This window comes from Cryptomeria japonica, chromosome 11, assembly GCF_030272615.1.
Source record: "Cryptomeria japonica chromosome 11, Sugi_1.0, whole genome shotgun sequence".
NCBI lineage: Eukaryota > Viridiplantae > Streptophyta > Pinopsida > Cupressales > Cupressaceae > Cryptomeria > Cryptomeria japonica.
Genome location: NC_081415.1, coordinates 355,574,844 through 355,589,666, shown reverse-complemented (window position 1 = coordinate 355,589,666; position 14,823 = coordinate 355,574,844).

Here is a 14,823-nt window from a genome sequence, read left to right as displayed (position 1 = left end):
GCATGCCAAAAACAATACAACATAAACCACCTCATGGCAATACAAATGCAACCAAAAATACTTCCATAATCCTTATGCCCCCCCAAAAGGCTCATGGCCATATTTACTCCCCTTATGACCCCCAAATGCATACACAAGGCTATGCATCAAGGGTCACCAAGGACACCCTTGAGAACACTCTCCATGAGGAGAGCCTCTCACCCATGGCTGTCAAACTCCTTCCACCCCAAGATCTTCCTACCCTCCCAAGGATAGGAGATCTTGGACACTCCCAAAAACAACAAGAAATACAAACAAACACATAGAAAGAAAACTACACATTTTAACTTCAACACAAAAACTTCATAAAACACAATCTTTCAAGCAACTCTTTTCTTTTACAAAACAACATAAACTAACATTTACAGCATAACAAGAGGAAGAAGGGAGTAACCAACCTTATTCTGCCAAAAAGGTTTGCTAAACTTAGTTGGGGATGAGCTGCCCAATTCCACACTAACTTTCTCCAAATTCCACCAAAAATGCTAAACTCCTACTAACTTTCTCAAAACAAGCATAATCTCCAAGAAAGGAGAGTGGGTGATTACTCACTAAGTTTCCAAATTGTTGCCTAAGAAGGCCTCTCACACTCTTCCCAACCCCTTGGGTGAGGTGTGAGTTCCCATTGGTTGCCCTTCCCAAACTCTTACTCATTACCAAAATTGGAAAGGGAAAAGGTGGAAGAAGATGGGGAAGAGAGTTTAACTCCTAAAGGGAAGGTTCTCTATCCTAGGAAGAACTTTCTAAGTTCAATTTTCGTGCATCTTGAAAACACCACTTTTTGAAGTGACTACATAGTCACATGGGAGAAGCCACATGTTTCAAAACACCCCTAACCCATAGGTATACCCTTTGGACCTTTGGAAAAGCCTAAAAACTTACCCTAGGAGTCCATTAAACCCTTTGGAAACCCCACTGAAGTTTACCTACGGGTCAAGCTTGAGTTGACCACTCCCAAGACTCCCTACCCAAGGTAGATTTGGGACCACACTCATGTTTTTGAATGGCTTTGGTAGAAACAAAACTCCCTCCAAGAGACAAGTCAAAATCAATGACACTTAATCAGCACATGTGTCAAGTGACACAACAAAAATACAATATAAAAATCACACATGGAAAATTGGTCTCTTGAAGGATTACACAATTACATATAAATTAAATTTTACACTCAAGCATTATACACATCACAAATAAAATACATTACAAGGGGGGGGGGGGGGGGTGTTGTCTCTCCAAATAGACAACTCCCGGCTTAACAAACGCACATAGGTCTAGGCTTGGTTCTCCATTAAATTCCATGGTCACATGGATAATTTTCCTGCGCATCTCAATTAACACATTAGTAACTCCAAATAATCACAATTATACATAATCAAATACATGGATTTTCATTACACGTCAAACACTCATACATTTGACAACAATAATTCAATATCTCATTTGTTTCAAATTCAATTTCCCATATGAAATTACATAATTTCCCAAAAATGAACCATTCATAAATATGCATCATTTTTCTTTCATCAAAATAAAATCCTGCAATTTTCCAATAATGACATTCACCATCATAATGTAATTCTATTCTAGTAACATATCTAAAGTTTCATAATCCTCATGCATGAAATAAAACATCAACAAATGTCAGTGTGATCCAAATCATGGAATCATATAAGTTCTAAGTCCATAATGCATAAAATAAAGCATCCATAATAGTCTCAATATGCAAATAACTGAAAATGTCAAACTGAGTCGGGGTAGGGCCTCACAATGTATATATGCATGTGTGGTTGGTGATGCAGGATGTTGCAGGTACAAGTACCGGGTAGGTACGGGGTATTGTCTCCACCTGGCTACATAGGTCTGAGCGTGCCTCATATTTTCTGATGGAAGTGAAGGAGATAGTAGATGACCCTATTTTTAGTCAGTTACACTCAGTTGAGTGCCTTCAGTTAGTCGTTCTATCAATTGGTTTGGTCTTCATATTTTATTGTTTGATCTCTATAAAAGTCGCATGATGCTTGCTCAGTTTGCGTGTCCAGTGTTCCCAATTTTTGTATGTCATTGGTAAATGTTGCGTTTATTACGTCCATAAGAGTACTTTTGATAATTGGAGGAAAAAGAATCAAGTGATCTAGTGACTTAATATTGTTTATAAAGGACGAGTTAATATCTTGGTATGAGTTGATATGAATTTTATCAGCTTGTTAGCTCGATAGTTGCAATTTGATCATTTGAATATATTTAAGGACATTATATAGTCGGAAGGCAATAGTCACTTATAAGTAGTTATTGGAGTTAAGATAAGGTGATCATATTATCCGTAGTTGATATCACCCATCGGGTTATTATGTTTTTGGTTTATGCATGTATAAGTTAGAATTACAGATATGTTATATTTAATGAGCTTTACGAATGAGTTATATATATATATAATTTGATTGTTCAAATATAAACTTACAAGCATTTGAAAACAAAGTATATATTTATACATTTAAACGTAAAATTTCTAGGAAGATTAATGTTTAAAATATTAAATGAAAGTTATAAATTAATTATTAAAGTATAATAATGAAATTATACTAAAGCAAATAAAATAGAATTCGACCTTATTAAAGGTGGCGGGGGTTAAAGTTGCAAGTTGGTCAATGGTGGTCGATGGTAATATCGACCACCCCCCTTAATATAGGGAGGGGTCGGTATTACCACCGACTACCCTCCTCCTTCATATACCACGTACTCCATCTACACTGCAGTCAGCGATGAGATGTTTCCTCCCTTAAACTTTGCAGTCAGTGATGACACCTCTCGCTTCTCTCTCTATTCAAAACGATAAACTATCACTTCTCCACGTCCAAACTCTTCTACGAGCTATGGTTCATTACATTTAACTATAGATTGGCCGATTTAGGAGGGAAACAGACTGGCATGTAAGGTGGAGACTGAAACATAAACATTAGCGGACTCAAGACCTGGTAGATTGAACGCACAAGTCACTGTTTGCAAACACATCAGTGATTGAAGTAATGAAACGATCTCTCCACCCAGCCGATAGTTGTCATAGCCACAATCAAGGAGCGCAAAAGACTATAGTTAATCGGAGATGGACTCTTCACGTGGAGGAAGAAGAAGAATTAGAGGTAAAAGAGTTTTAGTTGATAACTATTACTAAGCCCCAGATTTAGGAGAGCGATGGATGATTTTTTTAGTATAAATAGGGGTGTGAGTAGAGAGGATAGGGAGAGAAGTATTTTGTGACATCCAAGGAAGGACGAAGGATTGTAGAGAGAAGAATAGAGTTAGAGAGGATAGTGTTTTTTTTAGTATCAAGAGAGAGTTGTTTAGAAAGGATAGTGTTTTTATAGTATCAAGTGAGAAATGTTTAGAAAGGATAGTGGTTGATAGTATCAAGAGAGTTGTTTGCCTGTTTCTTGATAGAGCTGGAAGTATTGGTGGAAAGGATCACAAGCAAGGCACATTTATCGGTGAGAGGGCGTTAAGGTCTTGCTTATTGATCAACACTTCAAATAGGTCAGGAATTTCTTAGTTTACGTTCATTATTATTTACAATCTCTATTATATGTCATGTTATTGTCTTGCTTACGAAATAGTTATGGTTATGTTTTATTTATCGTTAGGGATTGTTAAATAAAATCATATAATAGAAGTTGTGAATACGTGATGACTATAGAAGTGGAATAGTGTTTAAGTTCAAATTTCACACTTGTTATTATATGGAAGAAATGTATGGTTGCGTTCAAAACCTAGTTATTAAGATTTATTAGACGTTGCTCTAGGAGAGTCCGGGAAGTAATAGTTTACTATTGATACTTTACAGAGATGGTGCGAGTCAAACAAACAGCTCGCAAATCCATAGCAGGTTATGCTCACTACTTAAAAGTCAACAAAGATTCGTTGACACCTGTCAAGCCTATTGTGGAGGACAACCCAGCTCCTGAAGAGAACCCAGCTCCAGAAGAGAGCAAAGAAATAGAAAAAGGTCCTATTCAGAGTTCAACTAAAGAAGTTACCATTGAGAAAGGAAAAGAACCCAAGCCAAAGTGCTCGCCTGAAAAGCCAATAGTTATAAGTTCTGACTCGTCGGAGGGGTATACCCCCTTAAGTGATAATGAGTCTGTGGGGTACTTTCCTCGGAGTGAAAGCAAATCTGAAGGATATACTCCTTTAGATCATGTAGAGTCTGATGAGTGCACTTCTCCGTATTTTCTGGAAGAATGATGTAACACTCTAGTGTAAAAATAAATAAATAAAAATAAAGACATTATTCTATGAAGAAATGTATTATGTCTTGTTGTAAGACTTCCTTGATGAAATAAATATATCTATTTTAATCTTCGTCTATTGTATAAATGGAAATTATTAAGGTGGCATACATATAGTAGTTAACAAGAGTAATTGAAACTCTTAGACTTGTCAATAAGTGTAAAATTCTGTGTTATATCAACCATATTGTTCTTCAACGTATATTCGTATTTCAAGTTAATTTTGTGATAGGTGTTGGTACGTAAGATTACCTTGTTTTATATGGTGGTCGCAACTAAGTACATTAAGTCATGTTGTCAGTATGTCTTGTGTGCTGTGTCTTGGCCAGTTATTTAGATGTTTAAACTTAAGGAAATGAGCCACTGTGAGTTGTTCATAATGGTCAACCTTAGGTTAGTTAATTATGTATCTTTCATTCGAGGTAGGTCAAGATTGGGAATGGCTGTCTATGTCGCCATAGAGTTCTGTAGATAGAACTAACCCGTAGTATCCTAAGAGAGAGAGTGATTTTCGAGTGGGGGCCATGCCCAAAGTGGTGACAGGATAACCCGTTGGAAGTTGGTTAAGAAAGTGAAAATCTAATAATTGACTAGGGAAGGGTAGAATAAAAGTTAAATAAAACAATGTGCCTCGCACATAGGTGAGTGCTAGTACAGGACTCATAATGTAGCGAGAAGGCCTGGAATGGAAAACTTACCACCTTGTCTTTGTGAGAGGATTGGTAAGGTCTGCATGAGTCTTAGTTGGAATCGGAGGTTCGGGAGAGGTTACCAGGATAACCCAGGATGGGGGCCGGGACCTATGGAGGCTGTACCATGGTATCCACCGTAAGACATGCGATGACACTTTCTCCTTAGAGTCACTAGTGTTTTGTGAGTTAGGTCACATGATTGTAAGTGGAGTCTTGTAGTCCTTTTGTTCTTGTTTCATTTTGCTTGCTTGAGGGTTATCTACTATCTCCAGCACGGTGGGGTGGTTCCCTTTCGAAATCACATGGTCGGGTGGTAGTGTCACTTCCCATCGGATGTTCTGGTACGTATCTTTAGGTGAGGAAGGACTTCGCTGATGTTCTTGTATCGTGATTCATGTACTGACTCTTGTTCCTATCCATCTTTCAGTTAAATACTAGAGGTTTTGAAAAGAAACTATATGTAACTTTCATTTTGTAACATTTTAGCTCATGATGTAATTTCTTTTTGAAAACATGTATTTTTGAATATTGAAAGCAAAGAAATATTGTAATATATGCTACTTCAATTACTTATTTCTGTTATATATAATATATGATTTCTTGAAGTATTTTAGATTCTTCCATTTTGGTAATTTTATCTTAATCTTTAATTTACGAAGTAATATTCGTTGGTAACCCTTAGGAAATTCAGATGTTAGACTTCTGCTATGTTATTAGATGTGCTAAGGTTTAAATTCATGCACTTAATTTAAAAAAAAAAAAAAAATTATTTCACCCTTAGTTGCATAGATCATGATGTTTTCCTTCAGGGTTCCTGACGGGGCATTACATTTGGTATCAGAGCAAAAGTTTCAACATTGGGTGCTCTGGGTTTGTAGTGTGCCTATTCAACTTGATTTTTATTTTGGTCTTAACATTTGTGTTTTTCCTTGTTTATCCTTGTCATAAACCTGAATCTTTTCTCTTTTGTAGTACTCGGTCATGGCTAGGAGAGCCAGGGGAGGTGGCTGTATGGGTGGTCGCAATAGAGGCAGAGGTAGAGGACGAGGCCGTGGTTCTGATCATCATAGTCCTTCACGACCACCTACTCATGTTAGTGCTAAGCCAGAACAGTCTGTTCATCAGGACTTACCTCGTGCAGAAGAATAGGTTCCCGAAAGGGAAGAGCTGAGACAAATGTTTCAGGAGGTCCTTGCTAGGTTAGGCCCTAGGCCTGAGGTTGTTCAGCAAATGCCAAAAGAGAGAGAGAGGGAAAGATCACCCAGAAGGAGAGGGATTGCAAACAATGAAGATCTAGTTTCTTTGGGTCACATAAAGGACTTGATGAGGTCCAACCCTCCTTTCTTTAATGGTATGGGTACCAGTCTAGAGGCAGAGACTTGGCTTATCGGTCTGGATAGGTGTTTTTCTATGTTCCCATATAGTAGCAACACCAAGGAAAGATGTGCTATTATGCATCTCAAAAACTTCGCGTCAATCTGGTGGAGATTGGAGGAGGAAATGATCGGTGTGTGCATTAACACTGTGACATGGGAGCTATTTCTGGAGAGATTCAGGGCACGGTTTCTCTCGCCCCAGTGGAAACAGACTCGGCCAGATGAGTTCCATGCACTGCGACAGTATGGTATGACGGTAGACCAGTATGAGCACAGATTCTATGAGCTCAAGCAGTATGCTGGAGTTGGTAATAATGAGGCTATGCTTGTACAACATTTCTTGAGGGGCTTGAATGATCGCATTAGTGGAGGTGTTAGGGTGTTTGAGCCAACTTCAGTGGAGACAGCTGTGGCAAAGGCCAGATTGGTAGAGCTAAACCTTAGCCGTGCTCTTGGTGGGCAAACAGGTGTGCAGATAGGGAGTGCTCCTTCCAATGGAAATAGAGCTCGTGGTAATCAGTTTCAGTCAGCTGCACCATTTAGAACTCCTCAGGCACCTGCTAAGGGTGGACCACAGCAGCAACAACCGTCAAAACCAAAACAGTTCCAGAGCCAGAAGGGTGGCAATGCTCAATTTAAGAAAAATAGAAATTGGCAGAGAAGCAGACAGGGCCCTACAAGGGAATCCTCGCAAAGTGCATCTCATGCTCCTAGCTAGGGAAATTATCAGCAATCCAATGGTCCGACAAGTAATAGAGGAGCTTGCTTCTCTTGTGGGCAGTATGGTCACAGAGCTACGCAGTGTCCTCAACATTTCCACAACACAGGTAGTCAACGGCCGGCAGCGTCAGAGCCTACAGTGGGAGATGCGGGCAGATCTCACAGAGTGTTCGCAGCGGTGGATAACCGCCAAGCTGATCATCAAGGTACAGTTATAGAAGCAGCAGGTATGTTGCGTGGAATCCCTATCTCTGTACTTTTCGATTCCGGAGCTTCAGATTCTTTCATTTCTTCATCTATTGTGGAGCGGTGTGGACTCATGTCTGCTAAGGAGATGAATAGGTGGCAAGTAGAGTTGGCTACAGGTGTCCGTGTTTTTGTAGATGCCTTTATTCCCAGTTGTGAGTTGAATCTAGGAACCATAGTTACTTCAGTTGACCTTCGAGTCATTCCTTTGGGTTCTTATGGAGTTGTGTTGGGAATGGATTGGCTATCTTCTCATAATGCTCACGTAGATTGTCGTAAGAAGACAGTGGAGTGTTTAGATGACCTTGGCAAGGAAGTGAAAATTGTTGGAGTTCAGAAACCAATATCCTTACGTATGATCTCTGCTATGCAACTTAAGCGGTGCATGCATAGAGGGTGTCAGCTTTTTGTAGTTACTCTTGAGGACATGGATGAGTTAAAGAGTCGAGAAATCGCTCTTGATAGTCACCCTATTCTTCAAGAGTATGCTGATGTATTCCCATTAGATATTCCTGGTATGCCTCCAAAGAGAGACATAGACTTTCACATTGATTTGTTACCTGGTGCAGAACCTATTTCGAGAGCTCCATATCAGATGACCACTCAGGAGTTGAGTGAATTGAAGTTACAACTAGAAGAATTGTTAGCCAAGGGATTTATTCGTCCTAGTGTTTCTCCTTGGGGTGCGCCTGTTATCTTTGTTAAGAAGAAGGATGGTTCTCTTCGGTTATGCATTGATTACCGACAGCTGATTAAGGTAACCATCCGGAATCGATATCCTTTGCCTTGTATTGATGATCTTTTTGATCAGGTAAAGGGAGCCAAGATGTTCTCTAATATTGACCTGAAATCTGGATATCACCAATTGTGTATCCAGGATGCAGATATTCATAAGACAACATTTCGCACTCGTTATGGTCACTATGAGTTCACAGTAGTACCATTTGGGTTGACGAATGCGCCTTCAATTTTCATGAGCCTCATGAATGGGGTTTTTCGCACCTACCTTGATCATTTTGTCCTTGTGTTCTTAGATGACATATTAATTTATTCTAGAACTATGGAAGAACATGAAGGTCACTTACGACAGGTAATGCAGTGCTTGAGGGAAAACCAACTTTATGCTAATTTGGCAAAGTGTGATTTTTTTCAATCAGAGGTAAACTACCTTGGTCATATAGTTTCAGGGGAAGGTGTATCCATGGATCCTTCAAAGATCCAAGCCATTGTTGATTGGCCAGTGCCAACCAGCATTTCTGAAGTTCAGAGTTTTATGGGTTTGGCCGGATACTACCGTCGATTTATTCAAGGTTTTTCCCGGATAGGTCACCTGATTACTTCTCTACAGCGGAAAGGGAAGAAGTTTGTTTGGTCAGAACAATGTGAGTCAGCCTTTCGTACCTTGAAGGAACTCCTTGTCAGTGCTCCGATTTTGGCAGTTCCTGATCCATCTAGAGATTTTATAGTATGCACAGATGCCTCTTTGGAAGGTATAGGTGCAATGCTTATGCAAGATGGACGAGTGGTTGCTTATGAGTCTCGCAAACTCAAGAACCACGAGTTGAACTATCCAGTTCACGATTTGGAGTTGGCAGCTGTAGTTCATGCTTTGGTTAGATGGCGTCATTTTCTATTAGGGCATCGTTTTGAATTGCATAGTGATCACCATAGTCTACAGTATATTTTCACACAACCAAATTTGAATGCTCGACAACGAAGATGGATGGAATTCCTCTGCGAGTATGATTTTGATGTTCGATACATTCAGGAGAAAGAGAACGTGGTGGCAGATGCTTTGAGTCGTAGGCGGCATGAAGTTCTGGTATTGTCCCTTGGAATTGACTTGAGAGAAAGGATTCTCAGAGTTCTCCCTCAGGATACTTGGTATCAAGATGTTAGAACCATGATAGAGTCTAGAAGGCCTTTAGAGGGAAGATATTCTAGATATAATCTTGAGGCAGATGGACTTCTTCATCACCATGGGTAGATCTATGTACCTTCTTTAGAGGGTCTTCGCGTCTTGATTATGACTGAGGCCCATCGTGCACCTTATTCAGCACATCCAGGTGTCAAGAAGATGCACGCAGATCTTAGACAAATTTATCATTGGGAAGGTATGAAATGTGACATTACTGATTTCGTGTCAAAGTGTTTAGAATGTCAGTGGGTGAAGGCAGAGCATCAACACTTGGTAGGGCTTCTTCAACCTAATTTGATACCGGATTGGAAATGGGATATCATTTCCATGGATTTCATTGTTGGGTTGCCTATCTCTTCACGTCGACATGATGCCATCATGGTCATAGTTGATAGGTTGACTAAGATTGCTCATTTTGTTACTATTCGAGCTTCCTATACAGCAGCGGTGGTGGCATGAGTCTTCTTGGAAGAAGTAGTGAAACTGCATGGGAATCCGAGGCAGATCATCTCTGATAGAGATCCTATCTTTACTTTAGCTTTATGGACCTCACTTCAGCATGCTTTGGGGACTCAGTTGAACTTTAGTTCAGCCTATCACCCTGAGATGGATGGTCAGATAGAGAGAGTGAATCAGGTTTTGGAGGACATGCTTCGCATGTATGTTATGGACCAACAGTCACATTGGGAGGATTATATCTACCTTGTAGAGTTTGCGTATAACAATGGATATCATAGCTCCATAGGTATGTCCCCCTTTCAGGCAATATATGGTCATCCTTGCCGTACTCCTTTGAGTTGGGATCGGTTAGAGGATAGGGTGCTTATAGGTCCGGATATCCTTCGGGAGATGGAGCAACAAGTTGAGCGGATTCGAGAGCATTTGGTAGCTGCACAGGATAGGCAGAAGAAGTATGCAGATGCTCATAGGATAGATCATCAATTTTCTGTTGGCGACTGTGTGTTTCTGAGAGTGCATCCACGGAAGAGTTCGATCCGTTATGGGAAGGGTTCTAAGTTGGTGCCTCAGTTTGTAGGCCCTTTTGAGATTCTTGAGAGGATAGGTCCTGTTTCTTACCGCCTTGCCTTGCCACCGAGTCTATCCTGCATCCATGATGTTTTTCATGTTTCAGCTCTTCGACCTTATCACCCTGATGTGACACATGTTCTTGATTGGAACTCTTTGCAGGTCAAGGACAGTCAGCTTTCCATGGAACCCGTGCGCATTCTTCAGCGTCGGGATTTGATCCTCAGGGGTCGCACCATCGACCAGGTAAGGGTCCTATGAGACCCAAATGATGAGACCTCGGCAACTTGGGAAGATGCAGTGAAGATGAGAGAGTTATATTCATATTTATTTTAGGCTTCCAGGAGTAAGCCTAGTCTTGGGGGGGAGAATGTAGTACCCATACTCATTTGAACTGATATTTTGTTCTTATTATTCTCAGTGGATACATTATCATTGGTTATTTAGAATTGTATAACATTGTTCCATGTTTTATCTAATTATGAGACATATGATTTATTTGCAGTAATTATGTACTTATGTTTTATGGCATTATGTGGTTCATTGCTATGTACTGATGCTTTACTTCATCTATGCACTGTGTGTTGTGTATCTGCGAGTGTATGGGATGCATGGGGACGATTTTCCTTCACTCATCTCGGTGAGATAGGGAACATCGCGAATCTCCTTCATCAGTGTGTATGTTGAAATTTCTATATATGTATATATGCATGTGTGGTCGGTGATGCAGGATGTTGCAGGTACAAGTACCGGGTAGGTACGGGGTATCGTCTCCACCTGGCTACACAGGTCTGAGCATGCCTTATATTTTCTGATGGAAGTGAAGGAGATAGTAGTTTACCCTATTTTTAGTCAGTTACACTCGGGTGAGTGCCTTCAGTTAGTCGTTCTGTCAATTGGTTTGGTCTTCATATTTTATTGTTTGATCTTTATAAAAGTCGCATGATGCTTGCTCAGTTTGCGTGTCTAGTGTTCCCAATTTTTGTATGTCATTGGTAAATGTTACGTTTATTACATCCATAAGAGTAGTTTTGATAATTGGAGGAAAAAGAATCAAGTGATCTAGTGACTTAATATTGTTTATAAAGGACGAGTTAATATCTTGGTATGAGTTGATATGAATTTTATCAGCTTGTTAGCTCGATAGTTGCAATTCGATCATTTGAATATATTTAAGGACATTATATACTCGGAAGGCAATAGTCACTTATAAGTAGTTATTGGAGTTCAGATAAGGTGATCGTATTATCCGTAGTTGATATCACCCATCGGGTCATTATGTTTTTGGTTTATGCATGTATAAGTTAGAATTACAGATATGTTATATTTAATGAGCTTTTCGAATGAGTTATATATATATATATATAATTCGATTGTTCGAATATAAATTTACAAGCATTTGAAAACAAAGTATATATTTATACATTTAAACGTAAAATTTCTAGGAAGATTAATGTTTAAAATATTAAATGAAAGTTATAAATTAATTATTAAAGTATAATAATGAAATTATACTAAAGCAAATAAAATAGAATTCGACCTTATTAAAGGTGGCGGGGGTTAAAGTTGCAATTTGGTCAATGGTGGTCGATGGTAATATCGACCACCCCCCTTAATATAGGGAGGGGTCGGTATTACCACCGACTACCCTCTTCCTTCATATACCACGTACTCCATCTACACTGCAGTCAGTGATGAGATGTTTCCTCCCTTAAACTTTGCAGTCAGCGATGACACCTCTCGCTTCTCTCTCTGTTCAAAAGGATAAACTATCACTTCTCCATGTCCAAACTCTTCTACGAGTTGCGGTTCATTACATTTAACTATAGATTGGCCGATTGAGGAGGGAAACAGACTGGCATGTAAGGTGGAGACTGAAACATAAACATTAGCGGACTCAAGACCTGGCAGATTGAACGCACAAGTTGCTGTTTGCAAACACATCAGTGATTGAAGTAATGAATCGATCTCTCCACCCAGCCGGTAGTTGTCATAGCCACAATCAAGGAGCGGAAAAGACTATAGTTAACCAGAGATGGACTCTTCACGTGGAGGAAGAAGAAGAATTAGAGGTAAAAGAGTTTTAGTTGATAACTATTACTAAGCCCCAGATTTAGGAGAGCGATGGATGAATTTTTTAGTATAAATAGGGGTGTGAGTAGAGAGGATAGGGAGAGAAGTCTTTTGTGACATCCAAGGAAGGACGAAGGATTGTAGAGAGAAGAATAGAGTTAGAGAGGATAGTGTTTTTTTAGTATCAAGAGAGAGTTGTTTAGAAAGGATAGTGTTTTTATAGTATCAAGTGAGAAATGTTTAGAAAGGATAGTGGTTGATAGTATCAAGAGAGTTGTTTGCTTGTTTCTTGATAGAGCTGGAAGTATTGGTGGAAAGGATCGCAAGCAAGGCGCATTTATCGGCGAGAGGGTGTTAAGGTCTTGCTTATTGATCAACACTTCAAATAGGTCAGGAATTTCTTAGTTTACGTTCATTATTATTTACAATCTCTGTTATATGTCATGTTATTGTCTTGCTTACGAAATAGTTATGGTTATGTTTTATTTATTGTTAGGGATTGTTAAATAAAATCATATAATAGAAGTTGTGAATACGTGATGACTATAGAAGTGGAATAGTGTTTAAGTTCAAATTTCACACTTGTTATTATATGGAAGAAATGTATGGTTGCGTTCAAAACCTAGTTATTAAGATTTATTAGACGTTGCTCTAGGAGAGTCTGGGAAGTAATAGTTTACTATTGATACGTTATAGAGATGGTGCGAGTCAAACAAACAGCTCGCAAATCCGTAGCAGGTTATACTCACTACTTAAAAGTCAAGAAAGATTCATTGACACCTGTCAAGCCTATTGTGGAGGACAACCCAGCTCCTGAAGAGAACCCAGCTCCAGAAGAGAGCAAAGAAATAGAAAAAGGTCCTATTCAGAGTTCAACTAAAGAAGTTACCATTGAGAAAGGAAAAGAACCCAAGCCAGAGTGCTTGCCTGAAAAGCCAATAGTTATAAGTTCTGACTCGTCGGAGGGGTATACCCCCTTAAGTGATAATGAGTCTGTGGGGTACTTTCCCCGGAGTGAAAGCAAATTTGAAGGATATACTCCTTTAGATCATGTAGAGTCTGATGAGTGCACTCCATATTTTCCGGAAGAATGATGTAACACTCTAGTGTAAAAATAAATAAATAAAAATAAAGACATTATTCTATGAAGAAATGTATTATGTCTTGTTGTAAGACTTCCTTGATGAAATAAATATATCTATTTTAATCTTCGTCTATTGTATAAATGGAAATTATTAAGGTGGCGTACATATAGTAGTTAACAAGAGTAATTGAAACTCTTAGACTTGTCAATAAGTGTAAAATTCTGTGTTATATCGACCATATTGTTCTTCAACATATATTCGTATTTCAAGGTAATTTTGTGATAGGTGTTGGTACGTAAGATTACCTTGTTTTATATGGTGGTCGTAACTAAGTACATTAAGTCATGTTGTCAGTATGTCTTGTGTGCTGTGTCTTGGCCAGTTATTTAGATGTTTAAACTTAAGGAAATGAGCCACTGTGAGTTGTTCGTAATGGTCAACCTTAGGTTAGTTAATTACGTATCTTTCATTCGAGGTAGGTCAAGATTGGGAATGGCTGTCTGTGTCGCCATAGAGTTCTGTAGATAGAACTAACCCATAGTATCCTAAGAGAGAGAGTGGTTTTCGAGCGGGGGCCGTGCCTAAAGTGGTGACAGGATAACCTGTTGGAAGTTGGTTAAGAAAGTGAAAATCTAATAAATGACTAGGGAAGGGTAGAATAAAAGTTAAATAAAACAATGTGCCTTGCACATAGGTGAGTGCTAGTACAGGACTCATAATGTAGCGAGAAGGCCTGGAATGGAAAACTTACCACCTTGTCTTTGTGAGAGGATTGGTAAGGTTCGCATGAGTCTTAGTTGGAATCGGAGGTTCGGGAGAGGTTACCAGGATAACCCAGGATGGGGGCCGGGACCTATGGAGGCTGTACCATGGTATCCACCGTAAGACATGCGATGACACTTTCTCCTTAGAGTCACTAGTGTTTTGTGAGTTAGGTCACATGATTGGAAGTGGAGTCTTGTAGTCCTTTCGTTCTTGTTTCATTTTGCTTGCTTGAGGGTTATCTACTATCTCCAGCACGGTGGGGTGGTTCCCTTTTGGAATCACATGGTCGGGTGGTAGTGTCACTTCCCATCGGATGTTCTGGTACATATCTTCAGGCGAGGAAGGACTTCGCTGATGTTCTCGAATCGTGATTCATGTACTGACTCTTGTTCCTATCCATCTTTCAGTTAAATACTAGAGGTTTTGAAAAGAAACTATATGTAACTTTCATTTTGTAACATTTTAGCTCATGATGTAATTTCTTTTTGAAAACATGTATTTTTGAATATTGAAAGCAAAGAAATATTGTAATATATGCTACTTCAATTACTTATTTCTGTTGTATTTAATATATGATTGCTTGAAGTATTTTAGATTCTTCCA